This window comes from Ruditapes philippinarum, unplaced genomic scaffold (genome assembly GCF_026571515.1).
Source record: "Ruditapes philippinarum isolate M1 unplaced genomic scaffold, ASM2657151v2 ctg1527_1_1_1_1, whole genome shotgun sequence".
Taxonomy (NCBI): Eukaryota; Metazoa; Mollusca; class Bivalvia; order Venerida; family Veneridae; genus Ruditapes; species Ruditapes philippinarum.
This window is the reverse complement of record NW_026865870.1, coordinates 18080-30271: the sequence shown is the minus strand read 5'-3', so window position 1 is coordinate 30271 and position 12192 is coordinate 18080. Positions and strand designations below refer to the sequence as shown.

Below are 12192 nucleotides of genomic sequence, written 5' to 3'. Positions count from 1 at the left end.
TAACTCTCCCCGTAACTCAACTTAACTCTCCCCGTTACCTCAACTCAACTCTCCCTGTAATCTCAACTTAACTCAACTCTCCCCGTAATCTCAACTTAACTATCCCCATAACCTTAACTCAACTCTCCCCATAATATCAACTCAACTCTCCCCGTAATCTCAACTTAACTCTCCCCGTAACCTCAACTCAACTCTCCATGTTCCTAAACTTAACTCAATCATCCCCTTAATCTCAACTCAACTCTCCCCGTACCTCAACATAACTCAACTATCCCCGTAATATCAACTCAACTCTCCCCGTAATCTCAACTCAACTCTCCCCGTAATCTCAACTCAACTCACCCCTTAAACTCAAATTAACTCACATCTCCCTGTACCCAAACTAAACTCTCCCTGTACCTCAACTTAACTCAACTCTCCCCGTAATCTCAACTTAACTCTCCCCGTAACCTCAACTCAACTCTCCATGTACCTCAACTTAACTCAATCATCCCCGTAATCTCAACTCAACTTAACTCCCCGTACTCTCAACTCAACTCTCCCCGTAACTCAACTTAACTCTCCCCGTACCTCAACATAACTCAACTATCCCCGTAATATCAACTCAACTCTCCCCGTAATCTCAACTTAACTCTCCCCGTAATCTCAACTTAACTCTCCCCGTAACCTCAACTCAACTCTCCATGTACCTCAACTTAACTCAATCATCCCCGTAATCTCAACTCAACTCTCCCCGTACTCTCAACTTAACTCTCCCCGTACCTCAACATAACTCAACTATCCCCGTAATATCAACTCAACTCTCCCCGTACCTCAACTTAACTCAACTCTCCCCGTAACCTCAACTCAACTCTCCATGTACCTCAACTTAACTCAACTCATCCCCGTAATCTCAACTTAACTCTCCCCGTACCTCAACATAACTCAACTATCCCCGTAATATCAACTCAACTCTCCCCGTAATCTCAACTTAACTCTCCCCGTAATCTCAACTTAACTATCCCCATAACCTCAACTCAACTCTCCATGTACCTCACCTTAACTCAACTCTCCCCATAACATCAATTAACTTTCCCCGTAACTCAACTTAACTCTCCCCGTTACCTCAACTCAACTCTCCCTGTAATCTCTTAACTCTCTTCGTACTCTCAACTTAACTATCCCCATAACCTTAACTCAACTATCCCCATAATATCAACTCAACTCTCCCCGTAATTTCAACTTAACTTGGTTCTCCCCGTCATCTCAACTCTTCCCGTAACCTCAGCTCAACTCTCCCCTTAACCTCAACTTAACTCAACTTTCCCCGTAACGACAAATCAACTCTCCAGGCAACCTTAACTCTACCTAACTCTCCTCGTTATCTCAACTCTACTCAATTCTCCTGGTAATCTTGACTCCACTCCCTGTTACCTCAACTCAACTCTTGTTAACACAATCTCAACTCTCCCCGTAACCTGACCAGTCCCTATAACCTAAACTCTTCCATAACTTGACTCCCAATAATCTCAGCTGTCCCCTTAACCCATCACTCAACTTTCCTCTTCAACTCTTCACTCAACTCTCCCCCTATGAAAACTGATTTATTGAAAAATTTACATGAAAACGTTTAAGAAATTCAGCAGGTTAATGAAATGTTCACAACACAATGTAAAGTTGGTGATTGACACATTCCGTCCAAGTGATGATATATGCATAATGTCTGTTCTTCTATAACATATCCATAGTCTGAAGTATGTTTCCTGAAATTTAAAGAAATACACATTTTATTATATTTTTTTCAACAAATAATTTTTCAACTTTTTTTATTTTCTTAAATAAATACATCACCTCTGATAATTTTAGCATTAAAGACGGTAGAGAATCACAATGTTATGTTTTAATAATTAACATCTGAAAATATTTATTTACTTCAAAGTGTTTAAAACTGATGTATCATAATTATACAAGTTAAATGTTGATGCTGCACATCAAAGATGTCTCAAAATGATTGAAATCAGCATTGAAAATCGTTCTATCAAAGTTGAATATCCAAAGAACGAAACAATTTTTTCTCCATGTTTTTGTTATGTGTTGTTGCTTAATAATTAAGTTGCATATTTTTGTGAAAAAGTCGAACCTAATTAAATGCATAAATTCACAAAGTAATGCCATGTCTGAAATTCTGAAATATTTGTCTGTTGCGACTAAGATTGAAAAGTCTCATTGAAGCAAAATAAATTGGATAACAACTAAAATTGAAATGATAGGTAAACTAAAAATAAATTCAAGATATTATATAATTATGTGCCAAGAATATGTCCATTTAAATATTGGTGCGAATTGCTTTATGTTGGAATGATTTTGAGGACAAACTGTTCTGCAGTGATCTCCCCTTACTTGCTGCCCAGAGTTTGGAGTACTTTCTAAACGGTTGAGGGGAACCTCCTCTCTGATAGTGGGCGTGGTTTAGGCTTAGTAACTTGTAATTTGTTTGTTTGTTTCATTTTATGCCTTTTCCCAACAAAATTTCAGTCATATAGGCGGGTAGTTTCCTAACCATCGTTCCTGGAGAGTTACACCAGTACAAGACTACCTTCCTCCGCGCTAAACTACCAAAGCATCTCCCGGAAAACTTGTAATTTAATGATTCGACAAGCGATATTGATCTGGTTCCCTTCCAAACCGTTAACGAAGACTAAATGTTAGCATACAGAGCATCATATTAAATTTAGCGACAATTTAAGGCAGAGCCCAACTTCAATAGAGGTGGAGCAAATGAAGTGAGTGACACCTCCTCAGTCATTACCTCTCTCAACGGTTAAGTTTTAGAATGATCAACTATAGACTGGCTCATTGGCACGTTATTTATAATGTAGATAAAATTAGATAATGATAAAAAGAATATTATATTCAAACATGGCACTATCACTTCAGTTAAAAGTTTATTCTAATCCATTAAAGCTCTAGCTGTGACATGTTGTACATCAGAAAAGCTATTTTTATTAGAAATTTGAAAACTGTGTGATTTTGTTAAAAAAAATAAAATGCACAAAATCAAGTCTAAAATTTTCCCCATTGCTATACTGTCAAATGCACACATCGCCTAAAAAATTATTAACAGTCAGCGAAAAATTTTATACTTAATGTTAATTATCATTATTTTTCAAATACCATTTGTCTTTCCTAACAAATTGAGCTAAAATTAGTAAAAACACTATGAGACATGATTATAAAGATTAAAAAGATAACAAATTCTTTAACAAGAAACATGGCAATGCCATGAAACCAGGTTTTCTATTATCACCATTGCAGATAAATATATTGTAGTTGAAATACAAATACAAGCAACAAATTGTAACTATATGCAATATAAATCATGAATAATGTATGAGGAGTTGCACACAGAAGGAGAATTCACTATATATTCTGTCTAAGGAAAAAAAAACAAAGGGCCATAATAAGGTCAAACATTATCCAATCACAAAACCCCGACAATATGCGCCAGGGCACTTGATGACAAAGCTCCTGTGAAAGTTTGGTTAAAATCCGTTGAGAAATGTAGGAGGAGTTGCGTACAGAAGAAATTGTTCACTATATATTCTGTGTAAAGAAAAAAACAAAGGTCCATAATTAGGTCAAATATTATCTAATCACAAAACCCTGACAATATGCGCCAGGGCACTTGATAAAAAAGCTTCTGTGAAAGTTTGGTCAAAATCCTTTAAGAAATGTAGGAGTTGCACAAATGAATTGTTCACTATATATTCTGTATAAGGAAAAAAAACAAAGGGCCATAATTAGGTCAAATATAATACCATCACAAAAACCTGACCATATGCCCCAGGGCTCTTGATGAAAAAGCTTCTGTGAAAGTTTGGCTAAAATCCGTTGAGAAATGTAAGAGTTGCGCACAGAAGAAATTGTTCACTATATATTCTATATAGGGAAAAAAAAACAAAGGGCCATAATAAGGTCAAACATTATTCAATCACAAAACCCCGACAATATGGGCCAGGGCACTTGATGAAAAAGGTTCTGTGAAAGTTTGGTTAAAATCCGTTGAGAAATGTAGGAAGAGTTGCATACAGAAGAAATTGTTCACTATATATTCTGTATAAGGAAAAAAAACAAAGGCCCATAACTAGGTCAAATATTATACAATCACAAAACCCCGACAATATGCGCCAGGGCACTTGATGACAAAGGTTCTGTGAAAGTTTGGTCAAAATCTGTGAAGAAATGTAGGAAGAGTTGCGCACAGAAGAAATTGTTCTTGTTCGGAAATTGTTCGGGGAATACGCCCGCCCGCCCATCAGCCCGCTGACATACCTCAATCTAATAACCAGTTTTTTCCTTCGGAAAACCTGGTTAAAAAAGAAAGACATTGTGGGGAATTATCAAAATTTTCAAGTTACCTTTGACTGCCATGTATATAATTATGTAGTTTCTGTCATCTTTATCAGATCTGTATCTGCTAGGATTGGTTCCCCTGAAACAACAATCATAATTTCTGGTAAGAGTTGAATTGTAGCTTAAAGTGTAATACATTCTTTCTCCCTGAGATTTCTGCACTTCTTCTCAGTGAAATTCATCTACTTACATAGTTTCATGATTGTTTCATGTGAATACCTTTTATAGTTCTTAAGTTATGTCTCGAACAATGTTCAAAGTGTAAAAATGAACAAACAGCTAGAACTTCAAAATAAGGGCAGGGAGGGTTATTGTTCTGCTGCACTGCACTTCTACTCTATGCTATATACCTATAAAGTTTCAAGTTGATACCTTTTTTAGTTCTCAAGTTATGTCCAGGACAAAATTCAAAGTGTCAAAATGGCAAAAAAACCCCCCAAAATTAGGGAAGGGAGATCAACCTTCTTCTGTACTGCACTTCTACTCATTCAGATGTATCTACCTACAAAGTTTCAATTTGATGCCTTTTAGAGTTCTCAAGTTATGTCCAAAACAAAGCTCAAAGTGTAACAATGGACAAAGGGCAAGAACTCGAAATTAAGGGAAGCGGGAATTACTGTTCTTTAATAATGCACCTAATGAGATCAATCTACCTACAAAGTTTCATGTTGATATCTCTTATAGTTTTAAAATTATGTCCGAGACAAAGTTCAAAAAGGACAAAAGCACAAAGGGCAATTACTCTAAAACTAGGCAAGACAGAGTTATGGTAATTTAGCACTGCACTTCTACCCATTGAGATCTATCTACCTACAAAATTTCATGTTGGTATCTCTTATAGTTTTAGAGTTATGTTGGGGAGTAAAAATAAACAAAGGGCAAATAACTCCAAAATTAGGCAAGATAAAGTTATGGTTCTTTTGCACTGCACTTCCACCCATTGAGATCTATCTATCTACAAAGTTTCATGTTGTTATCTTTTATGCTTTTAGAGTTATAAGGGCAATAACTCCAAAATTATGCAATACAGAGTTATGGTTCTTTAGCACTGCACTTATGAGATCTATCTACCTACAAAGTTTCATGTTGATACCTCTTGTTTTTTCAAAGTTATGTGAGGGACAAGAATAGCGGACGACGGACAGACACACAGACTTCCTCAAAGTGTGGTATTTTGTTGTCTCCATTGTTCTTTTAGCCACATAAGATAAAAAGTAGCCATATAAGAGCTAATTGAATGAATAGCATCAAAGGAAATTTGCTGTTACCTATTGTTCCCATAGCCATCTAATTATCTATATGTTTGTACGGAAGGACAAAGCGGGACTGTATGGAGCATAAAAATTCAAAGATATCACAAGAAGAACCCCCCACCCCCCTGTTAAGTGACTTCATCTCAACGCCACCAGCAACCTAGTCAGCTAATTGAGATCCCTGAGGTAACTAAGAATGACAGGCTGGAAGTAAATAAATTAGAAGTTACTCTCCCTTACATGTTGGAATTAAAAAAATAAGATGTAATTTTGGGATTCATTAATAATATTTTAATATTATGTTTGTATGTATGCGGTAACATAAAATTTAACAGTTCAGGGCAAATTATCTTTAATTTTAAACATATATTTTGTAATAATTGTTTGAACAAATGTGCCACTCAAAAATGACATTGTCACTGAATAAAATTTGCACTTGTAACCAAGCTGGCATTATTTCATCCTTTAAACCTATTTTGCACAAAAGGAATATATGCTTATATATTCTTACATTAAAATCTGTAAAAATAATATCACAACAATGCCAGACATGAAATACAGTTTATTTATCATGACAATTCAGAGTTATAATAAGTGAAACAAGAGCCATGTCAACATGGCCATCCTCGCCAAATGTGTTTGCTCATTGGAAGAATATATATGTAGTAGAGCAGAATAATTCAATTTTAAGAGGTATTTTGGTAATGAAAACTGATGGCTGAAGTGATTACAGATTTTAAACCTATGTGAATACTGTTGGCTGAAAATAACAAAGGGCAGTAACTGAAAAATAATGCAGGGTAAGTTATCATTCTTGTGTGCTACCCCTCCTCTATGCGATCTATCCACCTATGAAGTTTCAAGTTGATATCTCAAAGGCTTTTATAGTTATGCTCTAGACAAAAATTAAGCATGAAAAATAACAAAGGGCAATACACTGTAACTGAAACATTATGCAAGGTAGAGTTATCATTCTTTTGCAATGCACACCTCCTGAGTGAGATCTATCCACCTATGAAGTTTCATGTTGATCTCTCATAAGCTTTTTGAGTTATGCTCTGGACAAAAATTAAGTTTGAAAAATAACAAAGGGCAATAACTGAAAAATTATGCAGGATAGAGTTATCATTCTTGTGCACTGCACTCCTCCTTAATATGATCTATCCACTTATGAAGTTTCAAGTTGATACCTCAAATACTTTTTGAGATATGCTCTGGACAAAAAGTATGAAAAATAACAAAGGGCAATAACTCAAAAATTTTATAGGGAAGAATTATCTTTCTTGTGCACAGCATTCCTCCTAAATAAGATCTATCCACCTATGAAGTTTCATGTTGACATCTCAAAGAGTTATTTAGTTCTGCTCCACTCAGGTGAAAAATTAAGTATGAAAAATAACAAAGGGCACTTTTACTAGAATCATAAATTTTTTTAATGTGCAAAATTACCTATAAATAAAAACGCTTTTTGCACAATTGGGCTATAAATTACGCAAAAAAATTACCCGGCATATTTCTTTGCATATTGCATATTTTTCCATTTTAACTGCTTCACCTATGTACATATAAATGTTTTATATTTATAGACTTTTTGACCTCAGTGGAGCTCCTTTAAGCGACCATTTTCGGTGTTTCCCTTCAATACACTTTTAACTGTATTAGTAATTATACATAATACATATACATAATTATGTTAAATCACCATGGACTAATTTGATCTGTACTGGTTGGGGACAACCACTAAACCCGGATGGCCCCGAAAATGCTTAATTTAGTATTTTCTTTGTTCAGTGGTTGTCAGTCACTTTTTTATCAACAATAAGTGCATGTTTCTTTTTAAATTAAGTAAATATATTTATTTAAACCTCTGTAAATGGTAATTTTTTAATGTCTATTTCAAGAATGTTGACGTTGAAATTCGGGGGTCAAAAAAAGCAATGCCTGACCTCATATACCAGCTATCATCATTTACAGAGTGAATAATAGAATATCCAAAACTTCAGCATTTGTTGCTGACTTATTGTGTATCATGTTACAAATCAGAAATCAAAACACCCAAGCTTTTATCTGAATTAAATCACATAATGTACATGTCTGTCCGGACACATGGTTCTGTAGCGTAGACAATTTAGGTAATTTTTATACCCTCCTTTATATGTTCAAATACAATCAGAAATAAACAAACTAGTTTGTCAGATAGGAGAAGAACCTAGCTGAACTGTGTCAAACTTTTTGGTCTCTAGGTTAAAAATTATTAAATCTGTACAGAAAAATGTTCCAAAAGTTGATGGTCCCCGACCAGTTAATGAAGATATTTCCAATGACTTATCAATCTATTTATAATAACTTCTTTAAAGTTTTTTTTTTTTATTTCAATCTTGATTAACATGTCCATGTCTAAATTATTGTGAATAAATTTATTTCTACCTTTATTGGTTCAGCTAAACAGTGTCCATCTATCCTCACTCTACAATTTAGTGAGCTGTCTTTCCAAAATTTGCATGTTTGACATCTGTAATAAAAAAATATAAATCAGATTTTTAAAAGGAAAATAGATTTCTGCATGTGGATTAATGTGCCTTTAAAATATTTGACGAAAATAACAATCAAACAAGCACTCCCTATATCATTTCTGGGATGATCTCTATTCATATATTGTAAACATGCATATCATTTGGTTTAATTAAAGGTACATCTTATCTTTAATTACATAATATGTATGGTGAGAAAAGTCGCATAAATTGTTTGACGTTACGCAATATTTTTTTGAGAAAAGATAGAAAAAATCTGAGACACGGTTCCCCAGATATTATAATTATGTTTATATTCCAAAAGTTTGATGACAAAAAAATAAAAAATGACTTTGATATGACGATTTAAAATTATAGATTTTTTTTTAATCAAAATCAATAATTTACAAAGGTATTTTTTTCAAATATGTTATTTTTTATGAAGATCAAAGACATCTAATGCACAAAATTTAAATAAATAACAATCATTACTAAAATAAGTTGGATTTAATGACATTTTAATATGGTAGTACCACGCTTTAATGGTAAAGGAAGGCATCAGGTACCGTACCCTTCCATGAATTATTTCATGCAGGTCTGACATTCAACGAGCACCAAAGTAGAACCACCAATGTTTTTTAAGCTAGCACTGGGCAGCTTCCTCACAATTGAAAGAATTAAAATCCCTTTCATGATTCAAATCCACAGCAAGTGTGGGCCAAGTGGTTTGAACCACTTGAACAACTTGACCACAGACACCTCTTATAAATGTATTGCAATGATATATCAATATATGTACATGAAAATATATGGCAATATAACTGAAGTATATCACAATTAGTTGCAATACAGTGGCTTGATACTAATGTTACTTTAAAAGGTGATTCCCATCTTCCGGGTGAGTTTAGCTTTTAATATGCTAGAACTGCAAATGATTTGTCTAGTTGCCACCAGTAAGAGTCAACTGTCAGTCTGCACATCCAAGCAGTCTGGCCACTATCATAAATGTTTGTAGTTTAATTTTGATATTGACAGTCTCAAATTCAAAGTAGGACAAATCCAGTTTACACAAATTCAGCAGGTTAAGGTACTAAAGATAGATAAAAACGATTTGTTCATACCTTCTTCTGGTAAAGGATAATCAAACAGTACTCCATGGAGATTTCTTCAGTAAGATCTGAGCTGTTTCAAAGTCAAGAAATATTGTCTGTGAAAGAAAAATATTAAACTGATATCAAAAAGAAATGCTAGTTTAATAATCTAAATCTGAAATTTCTTATTATTTGTCTCAAAATTAAGTATTTGTTTATACCATTTAAATTCTATTTGAAAATTAAGGGATATGAAAATTAATCATTATCTACAGCAGCCTCTGCCACCATTATAAAGTCAAAAATATGTGACCAGCCCCTGCCACCAGTATAATTATACAAACAGACCTGCCTGTACATCCACATAGTCTGACCAGGCTCTATATACTTATAATAACTCAGTTTATGTATTTTAATACTGAAATCCTATAAACTTTCAATAATATACACTCCCAGTAAAAGCAGGGTAAATCAATTATACAAATATATCAAGATTGTTCAACGTTAACTAACTAGAATAAACTTTAATCTGCTGAAGCAGAAACCATGTACCTTCTTGTAGCAATCCTTAAAAGGCCTGGGCCTACATATTCATGCAGTTTGACACTGGCTCTTTTTTGTATTTTGTTATTTAAATCTATTACACACTGAATACAGAGTTCCATTTAAAGGAACTCCACTGAGGTATAAAAACAAAGAAAAACATAAAATTAGATTTTTTACATACATCAGCTGGAATACTTAAAACAGAGAGATTTGCAAAAGATCATTAAGAAATATACTTGAAATTAAACTGAAAATCATATTTTTGTGCCATTCTAAGCCCAGTTTGAGTGAAAAGTGTTGCAACGCTTTTCAATTTGGGTCATTTTTCACAATAAGAAGTATCATTCTGGAAAAAAGGAGTGAGCAAATGATCTGAACTTTTGCAAACAAGTTACTGGCCTAGACCTTCATAATCTCAAAAAAAAAAATCCCGTTTCCTAATGTTAAGAAACCTCAGTGGAGTCCCTTTAATATCCTTCACACAAATTAAGCAAGTAAATAGATTTTAAACAAAGCTTAGAAAATGATGAAGTGTACAAATACAGTTGATATTGGAAGTTAAATAAATAATATTAATTATTCTATGCATCAGAAAAAAAAATCTAATTTATCATCTGTGTAATTTTCCTTGAAATGGAGATCTTCAGTAATATATATATATTTTTGGAAATAGTACCCGGATTATTTTCATAAAGGTTATATTATGTTCATTCTTGAGTAAAATATTTTTATCATAGAAATTTATTTAAATCTATGGAATTCTAACTGAAATTTGTATAAAAGAATAATTAAGCTATGTACTGGAAGCTGTGTTCCCTATTACACTGGTCAAGTAAAATTGGTCTTTTCTCAAACAAAGAATTCCAGTTTTTTTTAATGACACTTAAATTTATATTCATATTGTGACCATCTATACTTGGTAAGGTTTAAAACATATCCACTTTGTGTGTAGTCAAAACATGTTTATATTATATTTATAAAGAGACTCACAGTGCAGTGCTCAATTATTATCAATATTTTTTAAAATCAAATTTGAGCATAGTATATATTTAATCAAAGGCTGTCAGTGCCCAACTATTCTTTAAACACAAGCATGGATAATGTAAAAATCATCAAAGAGGAATATTTCATTTAAAGAAAATAGCATGTCCATTACCAGTCTTTGGATATTGATCAAAAAAGAATTTTAAGTTCAAGAATTTTAATCTTTAATCAAAATCCATACCAAAGTTATAGGTCCTGCAAATTTATGTTTGTAATTCCAAAATCATGATTTTATTTCTAACAGAAACTGGCCACCAGTATTTTTTGAAAGATTTAAATGTTGTATTCTTTAAAAAAAAACAACCCAGCTTTGTTAATGATATTGTGTCATAGTTTAAAACACACCATATACATACTTTGTTGTCAGAACATTTTAAATTTATTCTATATTTTCAAAGAGACTGCAGCAATTATCAATATTTCAAAATATCAAATTTGAGCATTGTACATCTGTAAGTTGACTTGCACACAATAAAATGAGATAAACTAACTCAACAAATTTTATCATTGCATACTATTTGTACACATGTTTAGTTTTTTAGCATACAGGTTAAACCGAATATCTTTTACAATTCTATGTATTCAAACTTTTGTGACCGAGGTCCTTATCCAAAGATTGGAGAATTGGACCAAAAAGTTGAGAATGTTATAGAAAATTACTTTAGTCTTGTATCCGTCTATTTCTATCACTCTGGTTTCAGAGAGTGGTATCAGTCTGTTGCTATTTTGGGAGGAAACTATCTGGTTCTGGCAGATCAATCAAATGTTAAAGGTCTGTCACCAAGGCTCCTAAAATTCAAACTCAACACTGTACAAGTAGTTTTTTCCTCTTATTTGTATCACTGGAAGCAAACAAAAAAATAACAATAAATATCACCATAGAAGTTATTATATTTATATTCTTCAGAATTAGCCTGGTTAAAGGCACATGATGCCTCAGACATATATAAACTTTACTTTCATTAGAAAGGGCAAGCATGAGTATTTAAATAATGGTTTTACAGCATAATTATAAGGTGTTTATTACCTACAATATGTTAGACTGAATGTGAAATTATTTGTCATAAAGGTAGCAAAATGTGAACAAAATCACTATAACTTCTTATTTTAAAAAGCAACACAAACTAAAGCTAGTTCAGGTAAATGGCCAATGAGTATCTTTTTTTGAAACTGTGATGGGACGCCAAAAATAAAGAGCTTTTTAGAAATTAAAATAAAGGCATTTCTAAGACATAATGGGCCTTAAAACAATCTAGAAAGGATAGACTGACAATCACTTTTAGGACATTTTCACGCTATCAAAAGGGACTGATAAAGGCCACAGTTATAATCTAAAATAGTCTATGTTTCCCCCAA

General features: G+C 33.2%; 1 long non-coding RNA gene across 1 annotated transcript; it reads right to left on the bottom strand.

The window, feature by feature from the left end:
* Positions 1 to 528: 528 nt before the first annotated feature.
* Positions 529 to 11637, bottom strand: LOC132730610 (uncharacterized). The gene is made up of 6 exons (XR_009625778.1): positions 11497 to 11637; positions 9277 to 9362; positions 8073 to 8157; positions 4398 to 4471; positions 914 to 1742; positions 529 to 762 (listed from the first exon to the last, which is right to left on the bottom strand). It is a non-coding gene; the product is annotated as an uncharacterized LOC132730610 (long non-coding RNA).
* Positions 11638 to 12192: the final 555 nt, after the last annotated feature.